Here is a 23,123-nt window from a genome sequence, read left to right on the forward strand (position 1 = left end):
GTACACATACTGAATCTAGATCTATAGATTTAAATCATGTACTGAATTGAAATAAAAATGGTCAAAGATTTAAATGCTAAAACAAATATTTAATATGTTGAAAGATAAAATAAGTAAAACTCTTGAAGACATAAGCGTACATCAGAACTAGCTGAACCAAAACCCAGCTGCAAAAGAAGTAGCATCAAAAATCAACAAGTGGGACCATATCAAATTAAAAAATTTACCACAAAGGAAACAACTCACAAAGTGAAGAGACAGCCTAAAATTTTTGAAAAATAATTGCCAGCTATTCCTAAGTCCAATAACCAGAATATATGAAGAACTCACAAAACGTACCCCCACTTTAAAAAGACCTAATCAAATAATGGGCAACCGAAATGAATAGACACTTCTAAGATGATGTACAAGTGGGTTTTCTTTGACAGGATTCTTTCAATTATTGACTCAATCTTATTGCTTGTTATTTGTTACTGTTTGTTAAACTTTGGTGTTTCTTCATGAGTCTGTCTTAGTAAGAAATTTGTGTGCAGGAACTAGTCCATTTCTTCTAGATTATTAAATTTGTTGACATGTAGTTTCTCATGTTATTGTTGGTGTTTCTATTGTCAGTTGTAATGGCTATGTGTTCATGTTTGATTTTATGTATGAGAATGTTCTTTCTTATTTTTGAATTAGTCTAGTTTTTCTTATCTGTTGTTTTTCTTTTCAATCAACCAAGTCTTTGTTTTATGTTTTTATTTTTTAGTAGCTATTTTATTTTCTGATTTTTATTATTTCTTCCTTACTACTAATTATGGCCAGAACTCTTACTATTTCTTACTATTAATTATTGCCAGAATTATGGTTGTTTCTTTCTTTTCAAATTTGTGAAGATGCACTGATAAAATATTTGGCATCGTTGTCCTATTTTTATATGGGTAAGGATTGCTAAAAACTTCTCTATTACTATTATTCTTTCTGTATTTCATAAGTTTTGGTATGATGTTTCTTAGTTTTCATTAATACATTTTTAAATTTCTTTCCAGCTTTATTTTTGACCCATTATTTATTCAAAAAGAAATTACCCTCCATGTATTTGTAGTCTCTAAACTTTTTCTTGTTATTGATTTTTAGGTTTTTGCACTGTGGTAAGAAAATATAACATGAATTTAATTTTCCAACAATGTTGAGATTTATTTTGTGGTCTGTTGTAGAGACTATCCCATGTACTGATGAGAAAAATAAGTATTTCATAGTTGTTAGATGAAATATCCTACAGATATCTGTTATGGCCATTTTGGAAAGGGTGAGATTTAAATATGATGTTTCTGTGTTGATTATTCTGTCTGAATGACACATACAACTATTTACATATTGTACTATTATCACTTCTGATAAGTCAATTACTAGTTACTTTAGATATGTGGGTGTTGCGGTATTGGATCATGTTTCTTCTTGTTGAACTAACCTATATATGAGGATACAATGACCTTCCTTGTCTTGTTGCTCTTTTTTATTTAGTCTATTCTATCTGATATTAAGATGCCTACTTATACCTGCATTTGGATTCCACTTGCATGTAATATCTTACTCAGTCAATTCACTCTCAGTCTATGTTTGTCCTTAGGGGTAAGCTGAATTTCTTATAAGTAGCATATACCTCGGTCTTATTTTTCATCCGTTTGGAAGGCACTGCATTTATTTTTGAAAATATACTCCATTTTATCTCATGATAATTATTGAGAGGTAAAGCTTTACTATGGCATTGTGTAATCTCTTTTGAAGTTTTGTTTCAGATTGATTTGTGGTTCAGTGTGACCTCTAGTAGTGTGTTTTGAAATTTTTTGTTGTGCTTACGATGAGGCTTATGGAAAACATCTTTTTATAAACATATTATTTTGAAATGATAGCCACAGAATATTATTATAAAAATAACAGAAAAAAGGACAAAATAATCTAATAAAACTCCAGTTAAAAAATCTCTAGTTGGTATGGTGAGAGCCATGAGCTTATATGAGGATACAATGGCTACTTAGCCATGCATCCTTAATACCTTGCTCAGAACCTGGTAGGGTCCCAGCGAGCATCCCCAAATAGCAGGGGAGCTTCTTATGCTAAATGGACAGAGCTGAAGACTTGCATAGAACTCTATCTAGCCATGCAGCCTTGGAATGTCACATGGAACCTGGTAGGGCTCCACCCAGTGACCCCAAGCAGCTTGGGAGCTTTGGTATACTGTGTGGAATGAGCTGAAGGACTACACAGAATACTCCACCTAGATGATCAGCGTTGCTATACCAATCAGAACCTGGTAGAATCAGCCCAGCAACCTCAAGCAGCCAAAGAGCTTTAGTGGGCCATGTGGGGTGTGCCAAATGTCTGCCCAGTGTATTCTTTCCATTCAGGGAGCCTTCAAGTGCCACTAGGGACCCAGTAAAGCTTGCCAACGACCCCTACTCAACTGGGGAAACTACTTGCAGTATGGACAGCCATCCTCAACCCAGGAAATAGAGACTGCCTGAGGGGAATACAGGAAAATGACAAAACAAAAGAGCAAAATGCAATCTCAAACCTCCAGCTCATCCCAAACAAGCCTAGGAGACACAGACATAGAACAAAGTGTAAACCATACACCTGAAAATTCTGAATGATAGCAACTGAAGTAAAGAAACAACTGCAGGAAGCTGTAAAAGGATCTCAATTCAGAAATAATCTCCCAGGTAAAACAAGAAATGAAAAACATAATAAAAGGAATGAAGAACACATCTAAAGAAGACATAGTTTAAAAAATTGAGGAACACTGCAAAAACATAGAAATCTTGAATGAACAATATAATAAGGAAATAGAATGCATGAGACAGATTCAAAGAGATATCCAGGAAGTCAAAAATTCCATTGAAAACTGGCAAAACCACCTGAATGAATGTGAAGATAGACTTTCAGATCTCAAAGACAAGATTTCAGCTGGTGAACAGGAAAGAAAAAATCTTTTAAAAATGACAAGGAATCATGAAATAATAATTAAACAGAGGCATGGTGATGCAAAGAAAAACAATATAAGATTGATAGATATAAATAAAAAGGGGACAACACAAATGATACAAAAAAAACTATTTACAGAAGTGATTGTTGAAAATTTCCCAAACGTGGAAAAAGAAACTGACATACAGATAAGTGAAGCAAATAGGATTCCAATTATCTTTAACCAAAATAAATCCATACCCAGACATATAATCAACATCCCAGAAATTCAACATGAGAACAGAATATAAAAGCTGTTAGAGAAAAGAAACAAATCACCTATAAAAGGAAAGTCCATCAGAGTCACAGGAGACCTCTCCTCACAAGCAATGAAGTCAGAAAGAGCACGGAGTGAAGTCTTTAAAATTCTAAAGGAAAATGACTTCCAACCCAGATTGATGTACCCTGCTAAACTATCCTTAAAGACTGATGGAGAAATAAGATACTTCCACAACAAAGAACAGCTGAAGAACTTCATAACCAGAAAACCAACCTTGCAAAGAATACTGAAAGATATTACAAGAATTGATTTTATTTTGTGTCATGGTATAAACAGTTACTTTGAAGAAAAGGAGACATTATTGTAGCTATTGTTGACTTCTTTATATCTTGTTTTACAATCCAATAATGCTTTTTTTTGCTTTGATTTTTAGTCTGTTTTCTTTTATTGGATTTCAATATGTGCAAAGGTATGACAACTATTTTGAAGAAAACAGGAGGCATGGTAGCCATTGTTGAGTTTTTTTTTTCTATTTTTATTTTATTTTACTTTTGGTATCAGGGAATGAGATCATGACTTCATGCTTGCCAGGCAGGTGTTTATGCCACTGAGCTAAAGACCCAGGCCTCGTTGTTGATTTCCATATTATCTAGTTTTGAAATCCTGTAATGCTTTCCTTCTTTTATTTTGATTGGTTTGATACTATTTTGGTTTTGTTGAAACGTATTGTGTGTGCAAGTATGGACAACTATTTCAAATAAAATAAGATGTACCATGTTACTCACTGTTGATTTCCTGTTGTCTTATTTTAAAGTCCTATATTATTTGCATAGTTCTGTTCTGATCTGCTCTGTTTTATTTTGTTTTGTTACATTTTGTTCATTTTTTTATGTTCATTAAAATAAAGAAGTTATAATTCATTTCTCTCTACATAAAGGATTTTTGATATTCTGCTTTATATCTTTACATATCACATATCATTAAACAAATTAATGTAGTTATCACTTATCTGTTTTTGTTTTTTAATACTCATATAAGAGATATATGATTTTATTTACGATGCTTATAATATTAGAGCACTATGAAATTGTATAATTAATATTAATTATATGTATTATAATATCCTATTTTTTAATTTATCATTTTTTGAGTGTGAAGATAATCCTCTAGAATTTTTAAAATTAACTTTATTGGTACACTTTTGATATACATACTGGTTAAATTATGATAAGGAATTTGTACCTGTACATAATATTACTTGATTCTTCATTTTTACCCTATTCCCCTCCCATCCTTTCAACATATTTTCCCCCTGCTTATTTGCAAAATCTTTGCTTCCATTTTCATTTTATTCTTTTAATTTTCCTTCTCCCTTCCTTTCTTCCTCCCTCCCAACTCCCTTGTTCTCTTTCTCCATATTTTCCTCCATCTTCCTGGTAGCTATCATCCATTTTGGTCCTTATTTACCCTTTTTTTCTTACACACCACAGAAACAATACGACATTTAAACATGTGCATCTTATTTACTTCACTTAAAAATATGGTCACATCCATTTACCTAAAAATATCTCAACTTTATCCTTCTTTATGGCAGACATGTACTCTAATTATATCAAAACCATGTTTTCTTTATCCATTTGCCATACGTGGGCTCTGGGCTGTTCCTCAGATTTAGCTATTACAAAATAGTGATGCTATAAATACGAGTGTGCATATATCATTGGGGCATGGTGCTTTTACTTCTTTTGAAAAATTTCAAGAATGAAAATAACTGGATTAAATGACATCTCTAGTTTTAGTTTTCTGAGTGATACCCATATTGATTACCATGTTATTTGTAGCAATTTACATTTATACCACCAGTGGAGAAGGGTTCCTTTATCCTCACAACTTCACAAGCATTTGTTATTAGTTGATCTCTTAAGGATAGCTATTTCTTTCTGGAGTGTTTTAATTTACATTTCTTGAATGACCAGTGGTATTGAACATTTTCAGAGATTTATTTGCTGTTTGTTCTTAATTTGATAAGAGTCAATTCATTGTAGATACTCATTTTTGGATTGGGTCTTTAAATTCGGGAGGCTGATTTTTTTAGTTCTTTTTCTATTCTAGATAGCAGTATTTTGTTTCAGAAATAGTTGGCAGTTTTTTCTTATTCTTTGGGTTTTCTGTTCACCATTCTGGTGGTCTCTTTTTCTATGGAAAAGTTTTTAATATGAGGAGATCCCAATGTTTATTCTTTTTAATATTTCCTGTGTAATTGGTTTTGATCAAAAAGTCTTGACCTGCTTCTGTGTCTTCAGGAATTCTACCTAGTCTATCATTCAGCAGATAAAGCATTTTTGGTTTAATATTAAACCTTTGTATCACTTCAATATCACTTTAGTGCATAGTGAGAGATGTTGGTTTAAGTTTTCATCATAGGCATGATGAAAGCCAGTATTTCAATTTCATTTATTAAAGAGGTTATTTTTCTTCTAGTGAAGGCATTTTACCCCTTTGTAAAATATAAGGTGACTGAATGTGTTTGGAGTTGTTTGTATATTATCTATCCTGCTCCACTGATCCTCTGGTCTTTTTTTTTTCTTTTACCAGTACCATGCTGTTTTTAACATGGTAGTTTTATAGTATAATTCCAAGAATCGTGAGGCTCCCTGTGTTACTTTTGCTGCTCAGAATTGCTTTTGCTATTATAAGACTATTTTGATTCCAAATGAATTTTAAGTTTGTTTTCTTTAGTTTTTTGAAGTATGTTATTGGTATTTTTTATCAGGTTTGCATTAAATCTATATGAAAGCTTTGCAAGTATGGCTATTTTTACAATATTTTCCCTGCCCATGAGGAAGGGATGTGTTTCCACTTTCTGATGTCCTCTTTGATCTCCTTTTTCAACATGTTGTAGTTTTCAATGTAAAGATCTTTTAATTTCTTTGTTAGACTGATTGGTACATAATTCAGTTTTCTTGATGCTATTCTGAAGAGTGTGATTTTCCTAATTTCTATCTCAGGGAGTATATTTTTTGTGTAAAGATATGCTATGGATTTTTGAGTATTGATTTTGTATCCATCTGTACTCCCAGTTTGGTTTTTAAATCTCATTATCTTTTGGTGAAGTTTTTGGATTTTTCCATGTATAATATAATGCCATTAGCAAATAATGATAATTTCTTACTTTCTTATCCTTAGTATATGCTTCTTTTTATTTGTCTATCTTGTCTAATTGCTCAGGTCCTTGTTTCTAGAACTATATTGAATAACAGCAGTGACAGTGGATATCTTTGGCTCATTTCTAATTTTAGAGTAAAAATATTCACTTTTACACCATTTAGTATAAGTTTTACTATTGATTTGGTCATAGATGGTTTTTATCATATTGAGATAAAGGCCATTTATTGCAATTTTGCTTGGAGTTTTTTTTTTAATATGAATGAATGCTTGACATTGTCAAAACCTTTTTCTGCATCGAGATGATCATATGGATTATATCCTTTGTTCTCTTAATTGGTGAATTAGATTTATTGATTTGTGTTTGTTATAACATCACTGCATCCATAAGATGAATCTTAAATTATCATAGTGTAAAAGCTTTTTGATGATTTGCTGCATTTTGTTTGCCCATATTTTATTGAGAATTTTTACATTAATTTCATTAAGGAGATTGGCCTATAGTTGTCTTTTTTGGTTGAATCTTTGTCTGATGTTGGTATAATGATATTGCTTGCTTCCAGAATATTTTTTATTGATTTTTTGCCTGCTCAATCTCTCTATTAATTACAGTAGGGTGTTGATGTATCCAATTCCAATTGGTTAGTCCCTAATTAATTTGTAATATCCTTTAATATTTGTTTTATATAGTTGGGTGTGGTGATACCTCTTCCTCTTGGGTTATTCCCTTAACAAGCATCTGGTGTCCTTCTTTGTCTCTTTTGATCAGTCTTGGATTGAAATAAAGTTCGTCTGAAAATCGAATACCTACCCCTCATTTTATCACATGTAGTATGGATTTCCATCCTTTTATTTTCAGTCTATGAATTTTTGGAGTTAAATGTATAAGAAATACAAGAAGTATGAAGCATATTGTTGAATCTTGTTTCTTGATCTATTCTGCCAATCTTTTTTTGATTGAAGAATTGAGACCATTGACATTGATAGTTATAACTGATATATAACAAATTATCCTTCTTACAGTGTTTTCTTGTTGCTTATTCCCTTTGTTTCCCCTCTGTTTAATTGCTTGCCTTCTCTGGTAGATTCATTCTATTAGTATTCACTAAATTTTTATCTTCATTTTCTTTTTCTGCATATCCTCCAAAATATTCTATATTTTTAATTTGTTGACTATTAAATTCTTCAGGTGTTCTTTACCATGGAAGTATCTGATTTATACATCAATTTTTTTTTGGTGGTACTGGGAATCAAACTCACAACCTCATGCTTGCCAAGGAGTCACTTAGGCCACTGAGCTAAATCCCCAGCACTCCATCAACTTTAAAATATAATTTTGTACAATATAAATCTGGTTTGGAGTTTTTTATGGCTTGAAATTCTTTGCTCCAAGCTCTTTTTGAGTTAAGGGTTTGTGTTGCAAGGTCTTGTGTGATTCTGATGGTGTTCTCTTCATAGGTAATATGTCTCATTTGTCCAACAGAATTTAATATTTTGTATTTGTTTTGAATTTCTGGAAATTTTTTATATACCTTGATATATTTTTTTCTGATTACAACTAATTGGTGTTCTGTATGCTTTACTTACCTTCATGTCAAGTTATTCTTATATTCATCATAAGTTTTCTGCCATTATTTTCCTGAACAGTATTTTTATGTTCTTTGTGCTATCTTCTGGTTTTTCATATGTTATTTTCCTTGTACTATTGAGCAGATGTCCATTTTTCCTGGTTCCTTGCTTTTTCTAAGAAATGTTTCATTTGGTGATTCCTACCCACACACCTATGTTCCATGTCTGATAGTCTGTTGTCACAATAGTTGATTCTATTGTGTGTATTTTCAGTAGAAACTTTAATATCCTCTGTATCTGTCTGAATTTGTTTTATAGAATTCATTTCTTCCCTATGTTGGCCATTCATTGTTTCCATCAATTTCCTAAGCTTCTCTGTTTTTGAAATCTGCATTCACTCTATATTCACTAGCCATTTTTTTATTATGATCATTATCTGGGTAGCTGTCTGTGAAACTATTTCTGAACATTTGATTTTCTAGAATCTCATTCATCTGGCTTATTACATTTGTTGTTATTATTTCTAAAATTTTTGCTGGATGGCTTTTGACTTCTTCCACCTTAATATTCCCTGGATTTGCCTGGAATTACCTGGAAGCATGGGGTTTCATGTTGATTCTGTATATCCTTATTTTTTACCCTTGAAATTTGTTCTCTGCTTTGATGCTTAAAAATTGCTTAAGGTAAGTAGATTTATTATTAGACTCAAGACCTCCTTAAGAAATGCCTACTTTTCAGAGACAATTTTGAGGTGTAGCTGGAATTTTGCTTTTGAGTCTGTCCCAAAAATATTACCTCTTCAATTCATTAAGGAATGAATTGGTCTAGTACCCAATGCTTTGGTTCTGGGCTACCATGACTCTTGCAATATTGGCATACAAAGAAGAATACTTGATCACAACAGCTTTTTCCCCTTGGCAAATTAGTACAATCAGTAATTAAAGTAGCATCAAGTAAAGTCTAGAAAATTACGAATGGTTGTAACTGTTAACTTTCCACCTTTAATGGTAGGTATAAGATTTTATAGTTATATAATACAATCTAAATCAACTCTGAGAAGTATATACGGTAAATATGTCCCCAATAGGGTATTTTAGTCTCAGGGAAGAAAATTGGGAAAGGATAAGAGGAAAAACATCAAAATAAAAAATGGAAGGGCTTACAAGCAATGAAGAAGGACAAAGGAAGATTATTTAAGCTTCGTGAAACTTGTGAAGAATACAATAAAGAAAGAAAGAAGGATAAAACAAAAACAAGTGTAAACAAATTCTGCGCAGGCAACTAGGCAGGTGCCATTGGTTCCAGAGGCTGGGCGGCATGGCATAAGTGCCTACACACTTTCCTACGAGTCCAGCTAATTTGGGACCCCCTGCTCAGCTCAGAGAGGGAACTTCATAATTTCCCAGTGCACTGGACCAGTGCAGTGGGTCCTGAGAGGGCCTAGGATGGCCTTGCTGCCCTTGTCAGTGCTTCAGAGTCTCTGGAGTCCTTGGTGAGCAGGCACCATTAGTTCTGGGGACTGGGCTTGGGCCAGATGGCACACCACCAGAGATTCTCTCTCAATCCCTGGAGCTGGGTGGCCAGAGTCCCAGGAACCAAAGGCAGAGAAGAGGATCTCCAACAGACACTGGGGAAGCCTTAGAATAACACTTAATACACTTGAACCACAGAAATATAGGAAAATGACAAAATGAAAGACCAAATTACAATCTCACACTGCCAGCCCATTCCAAGAAAACTTGGGAGCAATGTACACAGAAAAAAATATATATATATGCCATATACCTGAAATATTAAACATAATAGCAACTGAAATAAAGAAGCAACTCTGGGAAGCTTTAAAGGAATTCAAAGTAGAAATAATCTCCCAGGTAAAGAAGAATAAAAGAAATGAAGGAGATGCTGAACATATCTAAAGAAGACACAGTTAAAAACTTGGGGAACTAAACAAAAAGATAGAATCCCTGCATGAGCAATATAAGAAAAAAACAGAATACATAAAGCAGATGCACAGAGACATACAGGAAATTAAAAATTCCATTGAAAACTGTAAAAATTGCCACAATGAAAGTGAAGATAGAATTCCAAACCTCAAAGACAAGATTGCAGCTAGTGAACAGGAAAGAACAGATCTTTTAAAAATAACAAGGATTCAGGAAATAACAATTCAACAACTGCAATATGATGCAAAGAAAAACAACATAAGATTAATAGGGATTAATGAAACAGAAGGGGAAACACATAAAGGATGTCAAGAGGATATTTAGAGAAGTACTAGCTGAAAATTCCAGAACAGGAGATCAGAAACTGACATCAGGATCAGTGAAGCATAACTCCAAATAGTCATAAGCAAAATAAAACTACACCCAGACATATAATAATCACCATACCAGAAATTCAACATAAGAGTAGAACAGTGAAAGCTCTCAGAGAAAAAAGACAGATCACTTATAAAGGAACATCTATCAGAATCACTGCATACTTCTCAGCACAAACAATAAAGTCAAGAAGAGCATGGAGTGAAGTATTCCAGATCCTAAAGGAAATTGATTTCCAACCTAGACTGATGTACCCTGAAAACTGTCCTTCAAAATCAATGGAGGAATAAGATACTTCCATGACAAAGAAGAGCTGAAGAACTCATGATCACCAAGCCAATCCTGCAAAAAAAAACTGAAAGACACTTTAGATACACTTAGAAAAAAACCGCTAAGCAAAGCAGACAATTAAACAGAAAAAAAGACAAAGATGCAATAGCAGAAAGAAAACAGGTCAACAATAAACCAACATATAACTGTTATAACCATTAACGTAAATGGCCTCAATCACCAACTGAAAGGAAGAGACTGGCAGAATGGATCAAGAAACAAAATCCAACCATATGCTGTCTACAAGAAACCCACCTAATTCAAAAGGATACTCACGGGACTTCTGGGAGAACATGGTGGACAGAGAGCAGCAGCTACGGAGGCTCTCTGAAAGACCCAGCTTAGAATTCAGGAATGGTGCGGAGTAAGGAATCATAAGCAAGTGGAGATATGCCCTGCTGACCCAAGAACAAACAGGGCTGAGAGAAATCAACTGGGAATGCAATCCCAGTGCTATAACAGGAACAGAAAAGCCTCAGCGTGAAAGCTGGAGCCTGCGCCATTGGAAGCCACGATTGGGTTTACCGCCGCAGCTGCTGTGTGTACGTGCACTCAGCAGGGAGAGAGACGAGCGAAAGCTCTGAGAACGGGAATCAGTGAATGGAGTTGAAAGCAGGACAGGTGGGGAGCTGTGCATTGACCTGCAGTGAGTGAGAGAAACTGAGACCCTTCCATGGTGTAGGAGACTCCAACAGAGGACATTCTGGGACCGGGCAGACTTGTGGGAACAGGGCACTGCAGTGACTTCAGTCACGTATCCCCCTCTCAAGCAGGATTGGTGAGCAGTGCCTAGCCTATGTGACGCTGCTGGCTGAGACCCAGTAAGCTAGCACAACCCAGGTCCCAGCGCCTGAAGGTAGATTGACCTGGAGGGGCGGGCCCCACATAGGCTGCCTGGTCTGCAACTTTATGGTGCACTGCAGTGGGTGGGAACACCTAGCCAGCACAATTCAATCAGACTGTGGCCTACAGGGAAAGAAGCTGGGCCTCCTATATATGCTTGGATATATAAGGAATAAAGAATATGGGAAGAGGCAGCAACAAGAAAGGGTCCTCGGCCACAAATCCTGAGCAAGAGGCAATAGCAGACACAGCACCAATAGATATAAAGCGCTATCTCCAGAGCCTCATAGACAAGTTCAGGAATGAAGTTACTAATGATCTGAAGCTAGACATAAGCAGAATAGTTAGAGAAATGCTAAGCACCACCCAAGAAAAAACAGATGGTGGAATGGAAGAACAGAAAAAGATGGGAGAATTGTTTGATGGAGAAAATAGAGAAAGCATAGAATACGTGAAGCAGGTTCAAAGAGATTACCAGGAAACTAAAAACTCTATCAAAAACTGGCATAACAGCTTAAAAGAAACTAAGGACAGATTATCTGAACTGGAGGACAGATTTGTAATATGGGAGAATGAAATGAAAAACTTCTTAAAAATAACAAAGAAACAAACAGCAATAATACAAAACTAGAAGATGATAAGAGGATCTATAACTTAAGAATTAAGAACATAAAAGAAGAAGTACGGACACAAACAAGTGAACTACAAAAGCTACTCACAGAAATAATCCAGGAGAATTTTCCTAATTTAACAAAAGGTAAAGATACTCAGTTGTATGAAGCATACAGGACCCCAGCCACCTACAACCCAAACAGAGCTACACCCAAGCATATAATAATTAAAATTCCAGAAATCCAATATAAGAACAGAATATTAAAAGCCATCAGAGACAAGAAGCAGATCACTTACAAGGGAACACCCATTAGAATTACAGCTGATTTCTCGGCACAATCCATCAAATAATAAAGAGTGTGGGGGGGAATAATTCAGGCTTTGAGAGAAAATAATCTCCAGCCAAGATTGATATATCCTGCACAACTATCCCTGGAAATTGATGAAAAAACAAGGTGCTTCCAGGATAAAGAGGAACTAGGGGAATATGCAACCACCAATTGAACTCTACAGAGAATACTGCAGGATATTCTAAAAAAGAAAAATACATAGAATCCAGAAATAATGGCAGAGAGGCCACAATGAATGGAGCAGAAAACAAAATGAAGAAGACAAACTGACAACTAATGACAGAAAAAGAGCTCAACAGAAATGAGGCAGAGAAGATTGGATGATAGGAACCGCTATTTTGGGGAAAGTGACATCTGAATAGGTAATACTAATTTAGTATCATCTTGTTTTGAAGTCTCATCAAGCTTTTGTTCTTCTGTCTCCATTGGTGTAATCAGGTTGTATCTTATTGGATTTTATTATGTATGATAGTATAAGCAAAAACTTTTATGGACAAGGAGATTATACAGAAACCATTGTTCATTTTCTGTTAGTTGATTCTAAATACCCTGTAATACTGTCATTTTCTTAAATGGTTTTACATTGTTTTGATATATTTGATGCTACAGTATACAAAGTTATACTCAAAGATTTCAAGGAAACAGACAATATGGTAACTACTTTTATGTCAGGATTATCTTGTGGTGAAACACTATTTTGCTTAAATGGTTATGATTTGATCTGCGCTGTTTTGCTGTTATGCCCTCTTTTATCTCAATCTCCATTTTATTATTTACTTTTTTATTTTTATCCTTTTAATTAAGGGAAAAATAAATTAAAAAAGCAGGATATATTATAGTAACCCACTTTGACTTTCCATTATCTTGATTTGAAGCCCTGTATTGCTCTCACCATCTTGTTTTGACTGATGTCCCTCTATTCTGTTTTGCTTGATAGTACCAGGTTTGAAAGTTTGGGCAATAGCTGTGAAGATAGTGGGATTCATTACGACACCCATTCTGGTTGACTATTATCTACTTTTGAAGACCTATAATGTCTTCAATGTTTTGGTTTTGCCGGTTTTGTTGTTTACTGTTTTGTTCAATTTTATTATAATTGATGATATAGGCAATTCTATTAGAGATAGCGGGAGGCATTATGGTAACCAGTGTTGATCACCTTGTATTATGCTTTTACATTATCTATTATGTCCACCCTTTTGATTTGACTGACTCTGTTCTGTTATGTCACATTTGGTTCTACTATCTTCCAAAAAAGTAATAACTGTGGGAGCAACAAAACCCCAAATGTGTAATTGTCATTATACAAAAGAGAGGAAAAGAAAGTGCTCTAAATGATATAACTGCATGTATATTTAAGGGTATAAGATAGATAATGATATTACTGAGTTTTGTTGGATCATTGAACAGTACTGTTTGTAGTCTCACTGTTGGAATGTCCACTTTATAAGCTTTAATTTTGTAACTTGAACAATTATTTCTAAGATGACAATATGTAATCCATTAACTATTGATTTACTCCTGTTTATTTTTTTCTGTAAATCTGTATAACTTGTACCCTTTCTCTGTTTTTTTTTTTCTTTTTCTCCTTAAATAAAATTTTAAAAAAAGGATACTCACAGACTGAAAGTCAAAGGATGGAAAACAATACTTCATGCAAAAGGAACCAAGAAAAAAAAAAAAAGTGGGAGTACCTATGCTGTTTACAGACAATGTGAACTTTAAATCAATAATGATCAGAAGAAATAAAGAAGGTCAATACATACTGCTTAGGGGAAAACTTCAAGAGGAAGAGGAAGAGATAACTACCTTAAATATATATGCAACAAATTCCAGAGCACTCAGTTATATAAAACAAGTATTAACAGAAATGTAAAACCAAATTAGCAGTAGCACAATTATAACAGGAGACCTTAACACACCATTGACACCAAGGGACAGATCAACTAGACAGAAAATCAGCAAAGAAACAAAAGAACTGAATCACACCTGTGAACAAATTGACTTGACAGACATGTATGGAGTGTTCCATCCAGCAATGTCAGAATACACATTCTTCTCAGCAGTACATGGGTCATTCTCTAAAATAGGCCATATATTAACTCACAGAATATATTTAAATAAATCGAAAAGAGTTGAAATTATCCCATAGATATTATCAGATCATAGAGCTATGAAACTAGAAACTAGTGATAAAAGAATCTGCAAAATGTGGAAACTGAATAACACACTCTTTGAGTAATCAGTGGGTCACAGGGGAAATTAAGAAGAAACTAAACAATACCTGTGATAACTCAGACCTTGGAATAAAGAGTACAAGGAAGCAAGAAATTAAAATTTAGGGACCAAAGTCTTTATTTTAGGCCAGACCTGGCGACACAGCCTCCAGTAGCCAATATGGAAGACTGCGCACCTGACAGCTAAAGAGCAGTGCTTCTATCTTGTAAAAGAACAAACAGCTGCTGGTCTTGCAATACAAGGGGTGGGGGATTTGTGGTGCACTACAGAACAGAAACGCATAGATTACATTTCTTGGGAAAAGCAAGATTCAGGTAAATGTTGGCCTAACAAGCAAGTTTCCCTGCAAACAAGCAAGTTTAGATTAGAAAGACATCCTGTTTTCTTCAGCAGAGAATAGAGAAATCTAGCAGCAATTTACAGCCTTTGTTTCCCTTAGGAGACCACAGGGAAGTCTGCAGGAATTTACAAATCTTAACGAAGGAGAGCATTGATTAACATATCAATTAGGCCATCCAGAGGGAGAAGGAAAACACATATACAGTAAGGCTAAGTTACAGGCATTTTGTTATAATACAAATATAATGAAGCTTTTTCTTTTCTAGAGTACATCATTACCTACAAGCAAACAAAAATGCAAATACAACTTAAAAGAATCTGTGGGATGCATTGTAAGCTGTCCTCAGAGGAAAATTTATTGCACTGGGTTCCCACATCAGGAAAACAGAATGAATACGAACACATAACCTGATGTTATACCTCAGACATCTAGGAAAAGAAGAGCAAGTCAAGCCCAAAGCCAAAATAAGAGAGGAAATTATAAAAATCAGAGCAGAAATGAATGCAATACAGACTAAGAAAATGATCCAAAGAATCAATGAATCAGAGTTGGTTCCTTGAAAGAACAAATAAAATTGATAAGCCTCTAGCCAACCTTATTTTAAAAAGGAAGAAAAAGCTCAAATTCATTCAATAAGAAGTAAAAAAGGCAAAGTCTCTACAGACTCCATAGAAACACAGAAGATTATCAGCACCTATTTCAAAAACCTCTACTCTCAAAGGTTTGATAACACAGAACAAATAGACAGATTCCTAGAAACATATGAAGTACCAAAGCTAGGTCAAGAAGATGTAAAACTGCTGAATAACTCAATCTCTGTCAGTGAAACTGAATATATAATTAAGTCCTTACCTACAAAGAGGAGCCCAGGCCCAGATGTATCTACTGCAGAATTCTACAAGAAATACAAAGAAGACTTAATGCTGACACTCCTCAAACTCTTCAGTGAAATTGAAAGGGAATCAATCCTTCCTAAGTCATTCCTGGAAGCAAATATTACTCTAGTACCAAAACCTGAGAAAGACCCAACTAAAAAAGATAACTACAGACTAGTCTCCCTAATGAACACAAATGCAAAAATCCTCAATAAAATATTGGCAAATAGGATGCATCAAATCAAAAAGATTATACACCATGACCAAGTGGGATTCATCCCAGGCATGCAGGGATGGTTCAAAATGTAATCCACCATATGAATAAAGCCAAAAGTAAGAATCACGATCATTTCTATAGATGCAGAAAAAGCCTTTGATAAGGTCTAACATTCATGATAAGAAATTTACAGAAAATTGGAATAGATGATCTTTACCTCAATATAATAAAGGCCATCTATGACAAACCAACAGTCAGTATCATACTAAATGTCCAAAAACTGAAGGCCTTCATTTTAAAATCAGGTACAAGACAAGGATGTCCCTTATCACTGCTCCTATTTTATATAGCACTGGAAATACTAGCCAGAGCAATTAGGCAAGAGAGAGAAATAAAAGGGATAAAGATAGGAAAAGAATAAATTAAGTTATCACTGTTTGCAGATGACATGATACTCTACATAGGCCACCCACAAAACTCCATTAAAAGTCTTGTAGATATAATAAATAAATTCAGTAATGTAGCTGGATATGAAACAATACTCAAAAATCAATAGCATTCCTATACAGTAACAACAAAATCACTGACAGAAATAAAGGAAAACCATATCCTTCACACTAGCAACCAAACAAATGACATATTTAAGAATTACTCTCTTGAATGAAGTAAAAGATTTATACTGGGAAAATAATAATACACTAAAAAAAGAAATTGAAAACAATCTCAGAAAATGGAAAGACATTCCTTGCTGAGAGATAGAAGAACAAACATTGTGAAAATGGCCATTCTCCCAAAGCTGTTATACAGATTCAGTGCAATCCCAATAAAAATACCATCAACATACATCATAGATCTCGAGAAATCACTCCTAAAATTCATCTGGAGCAAGAAGAGACCTGGAATAGCAGGACACTTCTAAGCAGCAAAGGCAAGGCAGGAGGTATCACAATCCCTGACTTGAAGTTATACTACAAAGCAACTATAGAAAAATCAACGTGGTCCTGGAACCAAAACAGAGCCTAAGATCAGTGGAATAGATTAGAAGATACAACCACAACTACAAACACACTCAACCACCTTATCTTTGATAAAGAGTACAAACATGTTCACGGAAGAACGACTGTCTAATAAATGATGTTGAAAAAACTGGCTCTCCATATCCTGAAAACTAAAACCAGACCCATGCCTATCACCATGCACTAAAATAAAATCTAAATGGATCAAAGATCTAAACATTAAAACAGAAACACTAAATCTATTGGAAGACAAATTGGGTAAAAACCTCGAAGACATAGGACTCAAAACACATGAGAAGTACTTCCCAGAGTCAATAATTGGGATCACCTCTTATTAAAAAGTTTTTGCACGTCAAAGGAAATCTCCAGCACAGTGAAAAGAAAACCCACTAGCTGGGAAAAAATCTTAGTGAACTGTCCCTCAGACAAAGAACTGCTGTCTAAAACATATAAAGAATTAACAAAAACAGACCCCCAAAATTCTAAGATTCAATCCAAAAATGGGTATCTGAGATGAATTCACACTTCTCAGATGAAGAAATACAAATGGCAAATAAATAAATACATGAAAAAATGTTCAACATCATTACCCATTGGAGAAATGCAAATCAAAACCCACACTGAGACTCCTGAAAGAATGGCCAGGATCAAGAAAACCACCAATAAGAAGTGCTGGAGAGGCTGTGGGGAAAAAGGAAGTCTCCTGCACTGTTGGTAGAAGTGTAGACTGGTGCAACCATTGTGGAGGTCAGTCTGGAGGCTTCTCAAAAAGCTGGGATTCGAGTTCCCATTTGTTCCAGCTACTCCACTTCTAGGCATATTCCCAGAAGAACTGGAAACATCATACCACAGTGATATATGTGCACCCATGTTTATAGCCACACAATTTGTAATAGCCAGATCTTGGAAACAACCTAAATATCCATCAACTAAGGAATGGATAAAAAAGTAGTGGTACTTTTATACAATGGAGTACTACTCAGCAATAAAGAAGGATCACATTGCAGTATTTATAGGTAAATGGATGCCACTTGAGACCATACTCATAAGTTAAATAAATCAAAATCATATTTATGAATACCGAATAGTCTCCCTAGTGTAAGAAATAATACAAATGCATAAAAGTATGTGGTAATCCTGATTCCCCATTATATGATTTTGAAGCCTTATAAATTTTCACTCACTTATTGGAATGGTTTTATTCTGGGCTGTTAGATATTACTGTCTGTGATTATATGAACAGTTATTTTGAAGAAAACAAGACACCGTAATAACTAGTGCTGATTTAGTATCATATTGTTTTGAAGTCCCATGAAATTGTTGTTCTTCTGTCCCAGTTGCTTTTATCATGTTGTATCTTATTGGATTTTATTATATATGATAGTATAAACAAAAGTTTTTATATAGGCAAAGAGATAATATAGAAACAATTGTTCGTTTTCTGTTAGCTGGTTTTAAATACCTTGTAATACTTTCATCCTCTTGAATGGTTTCACACTGTCTTGATATGTTTAATGCTAGAGCAATGAAGTTATACTCAAATATTTCAAGGAAAGAGACACTATGGTAACTCCTATAAAGTTGGGTTTTCTTGTGGTGGAGAAAAAACAAGTGTAAACAAAATAGTAGACATTTAACACTTGTTAAATCAAAAATTAAATCATGGTTGTGTGTCTAAAAGTCATGTATTATAGTTTTAGATTAAGTCATCAAGGAAATGTTTTGATGAGTTTCCATATGTCCTTAAAATGTATGCCAAGTACTGTAATTAATTGCAGAGAAGTAAGGTGAAATTGACTGCGTGTTATGAAATCAGTGGTACATATACCATCCTACATGATCAATTTTGTTATGTTTGGGGAATACGAATAATAGAACATATAGATGAGACTGGGAAGTTATTGAAGACATGATCACATTTGGTTTAATATTCATAAATACAAGGTTTTGCAAATGGCTGAGTCTGGAAAAGAAACAGATCAGTCACCATCATAATGGCCAAGGTGAACAGGGCGACACAATATGATTCTAGTTATGGTTTTACAATAGAATCTTCATGATTTACTCATAAAGCTGTATTTAGAGATCAAGAATTATGAAAAAGAGAAAATCAAGGATGATTCTTGGGTTTTGATTTAAACAATGATGTGGGTGATGGTTTTGAATAATTTTTCCAGGTATTCATAGTTTCCTGGTTTTAGCACTGAAAAGCATATGTCTGACATATCCCCCTTCATCCTATGCAAATTGGAATAGTTATTTAAATTGAACGCAATTTAATGTGGAAGAGGTTTTACTTCTGTGAGTTAGAGGAGCCAGTATTAACAACTGTATTTTGGCTTTTTGCAGTATGAACTACTTATATACATCAGAGTAGAAGGGAGAGTGTTGATAAAACTGCATAAGAAAAGGAAGTACCAATTAAATCATATCGGAAAGCAGTCATGGAAAAAATGCTTTACCTTATATTTCAATTATTCTATAATCCTGGAAAGATACAATAAAAATCTTAGGATATTATGATTCAAAATATTTAAACTAAGTGCTAATGGTATCAGATTCATAGTACCAGTTATTGATTCAATGAGAAAATTATGTGTATTCATTTACATAAAGCTATATATTCATTAAATGTTAAGATATTTAAAAAATTCTCATTGTTATAACTCCTTTTTCTGTAAATCCTATATGTTTTGTCTTAAGTGTTTCCTGATTATTTTATCACAAAGTATTAAAGTACTTTGGATGTCAGTTTAAGTAATTTATTCCAAAGTAGAAAACTGAAGCGAAGTGTATTTTATGTTTATTTGCAACAACTGATTAACTTGTATAATGTGAAATAAGTATGGAAAAGGAATAAAGAGAAAAAATGAACTGCTTTATGCCATCCTGTTACATTAGCAATGATATTGCTTATTGAAGAACAGATAATCAAAAATATAGGAAGTAGTTGGGAATTCAGTCAGGGACACGGAAGAACAAGTTTTGAATTGACTTTGTATACATGCTTTCATATTTACGAATTCATGTATATATAATCTGCACTGTTTTTATCCAGATCCTTAATATACATAATTCATCATACTTTATGTTTATAAAAAAAGTATTCATGGCTTTTATTTATGAGCATTCTCTTTTTTCTGCATGAAGTGATTTGGAAAATTTACTCAAGCTCAAATTTTTATCCTTTGATAGAACCTGTGAATTAACATGGATATAAATTTTGATTCATTTAGTATATTCATTGAAAACTTCTTAAAGTATATACTAACTAGTGTGGTTAACATAGAAATGAACAAACATTAGCCTGTTTTCTAGAAATTATTTATCAGCTTAGTTAGAAATACTTGCCTAGTCAAGACAAGTATAACAGGCATCTTTTTCATTAGAGATGGAAATCAGGAAACTATAATTTCAAAAATACTCAATCCCCTGGACAGTAAAAGCCAGCAGATTCTGTTGGGATCTTTTCATCATTGACAACAGAAGGAAAGCACTGAAACATAACTGTCCACAGAAGATGCCTGCTTAAGGATTTGGCTAAAAAGACAATCTGGAGACAGCTACAGAACCATGTATTTCAGAGTGTGTTATGTTCCTGCTGGCTTCTTTTCTAAAATGGGATATTAACATATATCACTATAACCCTTGTGAAGTCCTGATCAAAACCAAGATAAATTCATACTAAAATGGTAAGATAAGGAAAAGAGAGATGCTTTTGTATAAAAAATGTTAGTGTTATATTAAAGTGTGAGTCTTACTAACAAAACTATTTTAAGCTTTCAGTATATCATTTCAGTTCATCTTTAGCTAATCCATCATAATTTGAAGTCCATTACTGCAGTGTGCATCATCACACTGAGGGACACGGTTGATAGGAAAAGCAACTTTAATTTGTGAGACTTCTAGGGATTTTAGAAGACCCAAGAAGATACACTGGGGTAAAGCAGAAATAATGGGACCAATAGCTTAACTGGAGATTCACGTAGTTGGTAGGCAGAGATTAGGGAAATGCAATTAAGTAAATAATCGTTTTGAGTTATATATGAGCTTGATTATCAAAGAAAAAATATTTGAATTGAAGTAATACCACCTAGTCCCATGAAATGCATATGTATGTGTCTCTGAGTATATGCATATTATACTTTTTTTTTTTTAAATTTCAGAGATGAATAAATCAAAGCTCGGAAACTTAACCAAGACCTGCTTACAATTACTAGTTAGTCAAATTTGTATCCCCCGAGAACCGAGAATTTCTTTCCATCTACACTACAGAAACTCAAATGGTGATCTTCCAAGGAACTAACTACAAGAGAAGAAATTAGTTTTATAAGAACAAACAAAACCTAAAAACGTTGACTACATCTTAAATAATACATTGATGTGTAATATGCTTGGACATTTTATTATAAATTAGATGGCTTTCAAATCATCGTCATCACGATCATCATCAAGAAAAAGTGCTTGTGACATTCCTCAGAGAGGCTTATTTCAGACATAGATATTTAATGTTTTTATCATAAAGAGAAAATAATCTGAAAAGATGATTTTATATGATAGTAAAAAAGACTCAATCCAGCCTTATGAGTGACTATAGCAATTATACCAATTTGTGTGGGCCTAGGACTGGGATAGGTATTCTGTACCCACTGCTGAATACTTTGTTTTAAAGAGACAATCAGTTTGAATTCTCAGAATGAATAAAAGCTAACTCAGTGACAGCTGCTCAGAAATGAGAACATAAGGCTCATTGTAATAGTGTTTTTCTCTAAGTAACAACAAATAATCCTTTACTAAGGAGATATCCCTACATTTTGCCCAACAAAATAAAAATAGTCCAAGCATATGACAAATTTAAATAGCTAACTTTGATAGGGGGAAATAGGAAACAGTTTGAAAATGTATAATAAAATATTTAATCTACTAAAATACACAATTAAAAGTGAATATAGGAAGATTATGTGCCAGGAAAAGGCTAATAAAAAAAGATAACAGATTGTGTTTATGCTAAGAATATTTCAATGACCAAAAAGCAATGAGTTTCTTTACGTGCTAAATAGCATCTTTAAACTTTAAGACAGAAAAATTCTATAAACTAATCGAAAGAAAAATAAATGTCTCTCTTAATTCCCTGAGTGAATTCTAGTCTGGTTCTTGTGCAGTTGAAGTTGAATTTAGGCAAAAATATTTTCATTGCTTACATCATTTGGGCAAATTTGTTGTTTTGAGTAAACCAAGCTTGCATTTCACTCATTATGGAAATGCATTATAAAATGCATCATATAATCATCATGTTACATGTTTATGCCCTGTGAGACGGAAGACGTTTTGAGTTATTTAAAGGCTGATGCTAATAAATTATTGGGTATTATTTTCTTATTCTGTCTTACCTTTTACCTGAGAGGCACAGGAAAAACCAGCCAGGAATAAGTGGTTTTTGTTTAAAACAACTGTAGGAGACATAACTGTTCCAATCAATTCTCACCTCCTCTGAAATCCATTATCAATTGCTGTTATAAATTTGATATTTATTTATACACTACACAGAACATTTTCTATTTAAATTTTTCCTTCCATAGGTAGAAACTACTTGGGAACATAGTGCCAGGTTTCTGTAACCCTTGTACACTCATTATATGGGTAGATATCATACGAGCTCAACCTTTATTAATTAAAATTAGTGACACTGATCTAATAATAGCCCTCCTGTGGTTTGCATAGCATAATTGGGAAATAATTTCTCTAATATTATCAATATCAGGTACACTAGTAACAGTACAGAAATACGTGCATTCAGTGAATTTAAAATATTGGCTAATTTTATGTTAACAGTTCTAATGAGAAGCAGAAAGCTAAACCTTGATTTGTCTAGGTAGTACCCATGAAAAAGCTTTGTTAGCCTTCATCTGGAAACAAAATAATCTTTAAATCACAGGAGAAAACATGGTAAACTGATGATCATTGAAAGGGGCTACCAGATGATGTCATTACTCATTCATTTCATGGCAGTTCTTCAGATTGTCTCTT

The sequence above is a fragment of the Cavia porcellus genome, unplaced genomic scaffold (genome assembly GCF_034190915.1).
Source record: "Cavia porcellus strain 051 isolate PalLab524CR breed Dunkin Hartley unplaced genomic scaffold, mCavPor4.1 scaffold_33, whole genome shotgun sequence".
NCBI lineage: Eukaryota > Metazoa > Chordata > Mammalia > Rodentia > Caviidae > Cavia > Cavia porcellus.